Source organism: Asterias rubens, unplaced genomic scaffold, assembly GCF_902459465.1.
Source record: "Asterias rubens unplaced genomic scaffold, eAstRub1.3, whole genome shotgun sequence".
NCBI classification, from domain to species: domain Eukaryota; kingdom Metazoa; phylum Echinodermata; class Asteroidea; order Forcipulatida; family Asteriidae; genus Asterias; species Asterias rubens.
Window position 1 is genome coordinate 27,008 of NW_022985712.1, and position 6,078 is coordinate 33,085.

The 6,078-nt window shown below is 43.4% G+C and overlaps 10 non-coding genes and 21 pseudogenes across 10 annotated transcripts; all 31 read right to left on the reverse strand.

Annotated features, from left to right (window-relative positions):
• Positions 1-50: 50 nt before the first annotated feature.
• LOC117306176 lies at positions 51-169 on the reverse strand (annotated as a pseudogene).
• An 80-nt stretch (positions 170-249) lies between these two features.
• Positions 250-368, reverse strand: LOC117306277. The gene has a single exon (XR_004520901.1). It is a non-coding gene; the product is annotated as a 5S ribosomal RNA (ribosomal RNA).
• Positions 369-447: 79 nt separating this feature from the next.
• LOC117306040 lies at positions 448-566 on the reverse strand. Its single transcript, XR_004520791.1, has one exon. It is a non-coding gene; the product is annotated as a 5S ribosomal RNA (ribosomal RNA).
• An 80-nt stretch (positions 567-646) lies between these two features.
• On the reverse strand, positions 647-764 carry LOC117306093. The gene has a single exon (XR_004520843.1). It is a non-coding gene; the product is annotated as a 5S ribosomal RNA (ribosomal RNA).
• Positions 765-844: 80 nt separating this feature from the next.
• Positions 845-963, reverse strand: LOC117306135. The gene has a single exon (XR_004520883.1). It is a non-coding gene; the product is annotated as a 5S ribosomal RNA (ribosomal RNA).
• Positions 964-1,041: 78 nt separating this feature from the next.
• LOC117306251 lies at positions 1,042-1,160 on the reverse strand (annotated as a pseudogene).
• An 80-nt stretch (positions 1,161-1,240) lies between these two features.
• LOC117306272 lies at positions 1,241-1,358 on the reverse strand (annotated as a pseudogene).
• A 78-nt stretch (positions 1,359-1,436) lies between these two features.
• On the reverse strand, positions 1,437-1,555 carry LOC117306142 (annotated as a pseudogene).
• Positions 1,556-1,633: 78 nt separating this feature from the next.
• On the reverse strand, positions 1,634-1,752 carry LOC117306199 (annotated as a pseudogene).
• Positions 1,753-1,832: 80 nt separating this feature from the next.
• Positions 1,833-1,951, reverse strand: LOC117306245 (annotated as a pseudogene).
• A 79-nt stretch (positions 1,952-2,030) lies between these two features.
• Positions 2,031-2,149, reverse strand: LOC117306246 (annotated as a pseudogene).
• Positions 2,150-2,229: 80 nt separating this feature from the next.
• LOC117306286 lies at positions 2,230-2,348 on the reverse strand. Its single transcript, XR_004520910.1, has one exon. It is a non-coding gene; the product is annotated as a 5S ribosomal RNA (ribosomal RNA).
• Positions 2,349-2,426: 78 nt separating this feature from the next.
• On the reverse strand, positions 2,427-2,545 carry LOC117306098. Its single transcript, XR_004520848.1, has one exon. It is a non-coding gene; the product is annotated as a 5S ribosomal RNA (ribosomal RNA).
• An 80-nt stretch (positions 2,546-2,625) lies between these two features.
• Positions 2,626-2,736, reverse strand: LOC117306252 (annotated as a pseudogene).
• Positions 2,737-2,813: 77 nt separating this feature from the next.
• LOC117306260 lies at positions 2,814-2,932 on the reverse strand (annotated as a pseudogene).
• Positions 2,933-3,010: 78 nt separating this feature from the next.
• LOC117306141 lies at positions 3,011-3,129 on the reverse strand (annotated as a pseudogene).
• An 80-nt stretch (positions 3,130-3,209) lies between these two features.
• On the reverse strand, positions 3,210-3,328 carry LOC117306189 (annotated as a pseudogene).
• A 78-nt stretch (positions 3,329-3,406) lies between these two features.
• LOC117306210 lies at positions 3,407-3,525 on the reverse strand (annotated as a pseudogene).
• Positions 3,526-3,604: 79 nt separating this feature from the next.
• On the reverse strand, positions 3,605-3,723 carry LOC117306125. Its single transcript, XR_004520874.1, has one exon. It is a non-coding gene; the product is annotated as a 5S ribosomal RNA (ribosomal RNA).
• An 80-nt stretch (positions 3,724-3,803) lies between these two features.
• Positions 3,804-3,922, reverse strand: LOC117306267 (annotated as a pseudogene).
• Positions 3,923-4,000: 78 nt separating this feature from the next.
• LOC117306123 lies at positions 4,001-4,119 on the reverse strand. Its single transcript, XR_004520872.1, has one exon. It is a non-coding gene; the product is annotated as a 5S ribosomal RNA (ribosomal RNA).
• An 80-nt stretch (positions 4,120-4,199) lies between these two features.
• On the reverse strand, positions 4,200-4,318 carry LOC117306287. The gene has a single exon (XR_004520911.1). It is a non-coding gene; the product is annotated as a 5S ribosomal RNA (ribosomal RNA).
• Positions 4,319-4,396: 78 nt separating this feature from the next.
• Positions 4,397-4,515, reverse strand: LOC117306110. Its single transcript, XR_004520859.1, has one exon. It is a non-coding gene; the product is annotated as a 5S ribosomal RNA (ribosomal RNA).
• An 80-nt stretch (positions 4,516-4,595) lies between these two features.
• LOC117306253 lies at positions 4,596-4,706 on the reverse strand (annotated as a pseudogene).
• A 78-nt stretch (positions 4,707-4,784) lies between these two features.
• On the reverse strand, positions 4,785-4,903 carry LOC117306168 (annotated as a pseudogene).
• An 80-nt stretch (positions 4,904-4,983) lies between these two features.
• LOC117306162 lies at positions 4,984-5,102 on the reverse strand (annotated as a pseudogene).
• A 78-nt stretch (positions 5,103-5,180) lies between these two features.
• On the reverse strand, positions 5,181-5,299 carry LOC117306143 (annotated as a pseudogene).
• A 78-nt stretch (positions 5,300-5,377) lies between these two features.
• LOC117306200 lies at positions 5,378-5,496 on the reverse strand (annotated as a pseudogene).
• An 80-nt stretch (positions 5,497-5,576) lies between these two features.
• LOC117306234 lies at positions 5,577-5,695 on the reverse strand (annotated as a pseudogene).
• A 79-nt stretch (positions 5,696-5,774) lies between these two features.
• LOC117306247 lies at positions 5,775-5,893 on the reverse strand (annotated as a pseudogene).
• A 78-nt stretch (positions 5,894-5,971) lies between these two features.
• On the reverse strand, positions 5,972-6,078 carry LOC117306266 (annotated as a pseudogene).

Below are 6,078 nucleotides of genomic sequence, written 5' to 3' on the forward strand. Positions count from 1 at the left end.
GTCAAGTATAGATTTACAAAAGTTGTTTCTCTAAAGAAAACAAATAGGAAAGTCTACGGCACCCAGTATTTCCAGGAGGTCTCCCATCCAAGTACTGACTGGGCCTGACACTGATTAACTTCCGTGATCAGACGAGAACCGGTGTTTTCAGCGTAGTCTGGCTGTAGACACTAACTAAACTTTATGCAGTGGCTTAAGTGTCAAGTATAGGTTTACAAAAGTTGTTTCTCTGAAGAAAAAAAATAGGAAAGTCTACGGCACCCAGTATTCCCAGGAGGTCTCCCATCGAAGTACTGACTGGGCCTGACGCTGCTTAACTTCGGTGATCAGACGAGAACCGGTGTCTTCAGCGTAGTATGGCTGTAGACACTAACTACATTTTATGCAGTGGCTTAAGTGTCAAGTCTAGGTTTACAAAAGTTGTTTCTCTGAAGAAAAAAAAAGAAAAGTCTACGGCACCCAGTATTCCAAGGAGGTCTCCCATCCAAGTACTGACTGGGCCTGACGCTGCTTAACTTCGGTGATCAGACGAGAACCGGTGTTTTCAGAGTAGTATGGCTGTAGACACTAACCACACTTTATGCAGTGGCTTAAGTGTCAAGTCTAGGTTTACAAAAGTTGTTTCTCTGAAGAAAAAAAATATGAAAGTCTACGGCACCCAGTATTCCCAGGAGGTCTCCCATCCAAGTACTGACTGGGCCTGCACTGCTTAACTTCGGTGATCAGACGAGAACCAGTGTTTTCAGCGTAGTATGGCTGTAGACATTAACTGCACTTTATGCAGTGGCTTAAGTGTCAAGTCTAGATTTACAAAAGTTGTTTCTCTGAAGAAAAAAAATAGGAATGTCTACGGCACCCAGTATTTCCAGGAGGTCTCCCATCCAAGTAGTGACTGGGCCTGATGCTGCTTAACTTCGGTGATCAGACGAGAACCGGTGTTTTCAGCGTAGTATGGCTGTAGACACTAACTAAACTTAATGCAGTGACTTAAGTGTCAAATCTAGGTTTACAAAGGTTGAGTCTTTCAGGGGAAAAAAGGAAAGTCTATGGCGCCCAGTATTCCCAGGACGTCTCCCATCCAAGTATTGACTGGGCCTGACGCTGCTTAAATTCTGTGATCAGACGAGAACCGGTGTTCTCAGCGTAGTATGGCTGTAGACACTTACTACACTTCATGCAGTGGCTTAAGTGTCAAGTCTAGGTTTACAAAAGTTGTTTCTCTGAAGAAAAAAAATATGAAAGTCTACGGCACCCAGTATTCCCCGGAGGACTCCAATCCAAGTACTGACTGGGCCTGACGCTGATTACTTCCGTGATCAGACGAGAACCGATGTTTTCAGCGTAGTCTGGCTGTAGACACTAACTAAACTTAAAGCAGTGGTTTAAGTGTCAAGTCTAAAATTACAAAAGTGGTATCTCTGAAGAAAAAAAAGAAAAGTCTACGACACCCAGTATTCCAAGGAGGTCTCCCATCCAAGTACTGACTGGGCCTGACACTGCTTAACTTCAGTGATCAGACGAGAACCGGTGTTTTGAGCGTAGTATGGCTGTAGACACTAACTAAACTGAATGCAGTGACTTAAGTGTCAAATCTAGGTTTACAAAAGTTGAGTCTTTCAGGGGAAAAAAGGAAAGTCTATGGCACCCAGTATTCCCAGGAGGTCTCCCATCCAAGTATTGACTGGGCCTGACGCTGCTTAAATTCTGTGATCAGACGAGAACCGGTGTTCTCAGCGTAGTATGGCTGTAGACACTTACTACACCTTATGCAGTGGCTTAAGTGTCAAGTCTAGGTTTACAAAAGTTGTTTCTCTGAAAAAAAAAAATATGAAAGTCTACGGCACCCAGTATTTCCAGGAGGACTCCAATCCAAGTACTGACTGGGCCTGACGCTGATTAACTTCCGTGATCAGACGAGAACCGATGTTTTCAGCGTAGTCTGGCTGTAGACACTAACTAAACTTAAAGCAGTGGTTTAAGTGTCAAGTCTAAAATTACAAAAGTGGTATCTCTGAAGACAAAAAAATTAAAGTCTACGGCACCCAGTATTTCCAGGAGGACTCCAATCCAAGTACTGACTGGGCCTGACGCTGATTAACTTCCGTGATCAGACGAGAACCGATGTTTTCAGCGTAGTCTGGCTGTAGACACTAACTAAACTTAATGCAGTGGCTTAAGTGTCAAGTCTAAAATTACAAAAGTTGTTTCTCTGAAGAAAAAAAATAGGAAAGTCTACGGCACCCAGTATTCCCAGGAGGTCTCCCATCCAAGTACTGACTGGGCCTGACGCTGCTTAACTTCGGTGATCAGTCGAGAACCGGTGTTTTCAGCGTAGTATGGCTGTAGACACTAACTAAACTTAATGCAGTGGTTTAAGTGTCAAGTCTAAAATTACAAAAGTGGTACCTCTGAAGAAAACAAAGAAAAGTCTACGGCACCCAGTATTCCAAGGAGGTCTCCCATCCAAGTACTGACTGGGCCTGACGCTGCTTAACTTCGGTGATCAGACGAGAACCGGTGTTTTCAGCGTAGTATGGCTGTAGACATTAACTACACTTTATGCAGTGGCTTAAGTGTCAAGTCTAGATTTACAAAAGTTGTTTCTCTGAAGAAAAAAAATAGGAAAGTCTACGGCACCCAGTATTCCCAGGAGGTCTCCCATTAGACTGGGCCTGCGCTGCTTAACTTCGGTGATCAGACGAGAACCGGTGTTTTCAGCGACGTATGGCTGTAGACACTAACTAAACTTAATGCAGTGGTTTAAGTGTCAAGTCTAAAATCACAAAAGTGGTATCTCTGAAGAAAAAAAAAAATCTCTACGGCACCCAGTATTCCCAGGAGGACTCCAATCCAAGTACTGACTGGGCCTGACGCTGATTAACTTCCGTGATCAGACAAGAACCGGTGTTTTCAGCGTAGTCTGGCTGTAGACACTAACTAAACTTAAATCAGTGGTTTAAGTGTCAAGTCTAAAATTACAAAAGTGGTATCTCTGAAGAAAAAAAAGAAAAGTCTACGGCACCCAGTATTCCAAGGAGGTCTCCCATCCAAGTACTGACTAGGCCTGACACTGCTTAACTTCAGTGATCAGACGAGAAACGGTGTTTTCAGCGTAGTATGGCTGTAGACACTAACTAAACTTTATGCAGTGGTTTAACTGTCAAGCCTTAAAGTACAAAAGTGCTATCTTTGAGGGGAAAAAAAAGGAAAGTCTACGACACCCAGTATTCCCAGGAGGTCTCCCATCCAAGTAGTGACTGGGCCTGACGCTGCTTAAATTCTGTGATCAGATGAGAACCGGTGTTTTCAGCGTAGTCTGGCTGTAGACACTAACTAAACTTAAAGCAGTGGTTTAAGTGTCAAGTCTAAAATTACAAAAGTGGTATCTCTGAAGAAAAAAAAGAAAAGTCTACGGCACCCAATATTCCAAGGAGGTCTCCCATCCAAGTACTGACTGGGCCTGATACTGATTAACTTCGGTGATCAGACGAGAACCGGTGTTTTCAGCGTACTATGGCTGTAGGCACTAACTAAACTTAATGCAGTGGTTTAAGTGTCAAGTCTAAAATTACAAAAGTGGTATCTCTGAAGAAAAAAAAAAAAATCTCTACGGCACCCAATATTCCAAGGAGGTCTCCCATCCAAGTACTGACTGGGCCTGACGCTGCTTAACTTCGGTGATCAGACGAGAACCGGTGTCTTCAGCGTAGTATGGCTGTAGACACTAACTACACTTTATGCAGTGGCTTAAGTGTCAAGTATAGGTTTACAAAAGTTGTTTCTCTGAAGAAAAAAAATATGAAAGTCTTTGGCACCCAGTATTCCCAGAAGGTCTCCAATCCAAGAACTGACTGGGCCTGACGCTGATTAACTTCCGTGATCAGACGAGAACCGGTGTTTTCAGCGTAGTCTGGCTGTAGACACTAACTAAACTTAAAGCAGTGGTTTAAGTGTCAAGTCTAAAATTACACAAGTGGTATCTCTGAAGAAAAAAAAGAAAAGTCTACGGCACCCAGTATTCCAAGGAGGTCTCCCATCCAAGTACTGAGTGGGCCTGACACTGCTTAACTTCAGTGATCAGACGAGAACCGGTGTTTTCAGCGTAGTATGGCTGTAGACACTAACTACCCTTTATGCAGTGGCTTAAGTGTCAAGTCTAAAATTACAAAAGTTGTTTCTCTGAAGAAAAAAAATAGGAAAGTCTACGGCACCCAGTATTCCCAGGAGGTCTCCCATCCAAGTACTGACTGGGCCTGACGCTGCTTAACTTCGGTGATCAGTCGAGAACCGGTGTTTTCAGCGTAGTATGGCTGTAGACACTAACTAAACTTAATGCAGTGGTTTAAGTGTCAAGTCTAAAATTACAAAAGTGGTATCTCTGAAGAAAAAAAAGAAAAGTCTACGGCACCCAGTATTCCAAGGAGGTCTCCCATCCAAGTACTGACTGGGCCTGACGCTGCTTAACTTCGGTGATCAGACGAGAACCGGTGTTTTCAGCGTAGTATGGCTGTAGACATTAACTACACTTTATGCAGTGGCTTAAGTGTCAAGTCTAGATTTACAAAAGTTGTTTCTCTGAAGAAAAAAAATAGGAAAGTCTACGGCACCCAGTATTCCCAGGAGGTCTCCCATTAGACTGGGCCTGCGCTGCTTAACTTCGGTGATCAGACGAGAACCGGTGTTTTCAGCGACGTATGGCTGTAGACACTAACTAAACTTGATGCAGTGGTTTAAGTGTCAAGTCTAAAATTACAAAAGTGGTATCTCTGAAGAAAAAAAAGAAAAGTCTACGGCACCCAGTATTCCAAGGAGGTCTCCCATCCAAGTACTGACTGGGCCTGACGCTGCTTAACTACGGTGATCAGACGAGAACGGGTGTTTTCAGCGTAGTATGGCTGTAGTTACTAACTAAAGTTTATGCAGTGGTTTAACTGTCAAGCCTTAAAGTACAAAAGTGCTATCTTTGAGGGGAAAAAAAAGGAAAGTCTACGACACCCAGTATTCCCAGGAGGTCTCCCATCCAAGTAGTGACTGGGCCTGACGCTGCTTAAATTCTGTGATCAGATGAGAACCGGTGTTTTCAGCGTAGTATGGCTGTAGACACTAACTAAACTTAATGCAGTGGTTTAAGTGTCAAATCTAAAATTACAAAAGTGGTATCTCTGAAGAAAAAAAAGAAAAGTCTACGACACCCAGTATTCCAAGGAGGTCTCCCATCCAAGTACTGACTGGGCCTGACACTGCTTAACTTCAGTGATCAGACGAGAACCGGTGTTTTGAGCGTAGTATGGCTGTAGACACTAACTAAACTGAATGCAGTGACTTAAGTGTCAAATCTAGGTTTACAAAAGTTGAGTCTTTCAGGGGAAAAAAGGAAAGTCTATGGCACCCAGTATTCCCAGGAGGTCTCCCATCCAAGTATTGACTGGGCCTGACGCTGCTTAAATTCTGTGATCAGACGAGAACCGGTGTTCTCAGCGTAGTATGGCTGTAGACACTTACTACACCTTATGCAGTGGCTTAAGTGTCAAGTCTAGGTTTACAAAAGTTGTTTCTCTGAAGAAAAAAAATATGAAAGTCTACGGCACCCAGTATTTCCAGGAGGACTCCAATCCAAGTACTGACTGGGCCTGACGCTGATTAACTTCCGTGATCAGACGAGAACAGATGTTTTCAGCGTAGTCTGGCTGTAGACACTAACTAAACTTAAAGCAGTGGTTTAAGTGTCAAGTCTAAAATTACAAAAGTGGTATCTCTGAAGACAAAAAAATTAAAGTCTACGGCACCCAGTATTTCCAGGAGGACTCCAATCCAAGTACTGACTGGGCCTGACGCTGATTAACTTCCGTGATCAGACGAGAACCGATGTTTTCAGCGTAGTCTGGCTGTAGACACTAACTAAACTTAATGCAGTGACTTAAGTGTTCAGTCTAAAATTACAAAAGTGGTATCTCTGAAGAAAAAAAAGAAAAGTCTACGGCACCCAGTATTCCAAGGAGGTCTCCCATCCAAGTACTGACTGGGCCTGACGCTGCTTAACTTTGGTGATCAGACGAGAACCGGTGTTTTCAGCGTAGT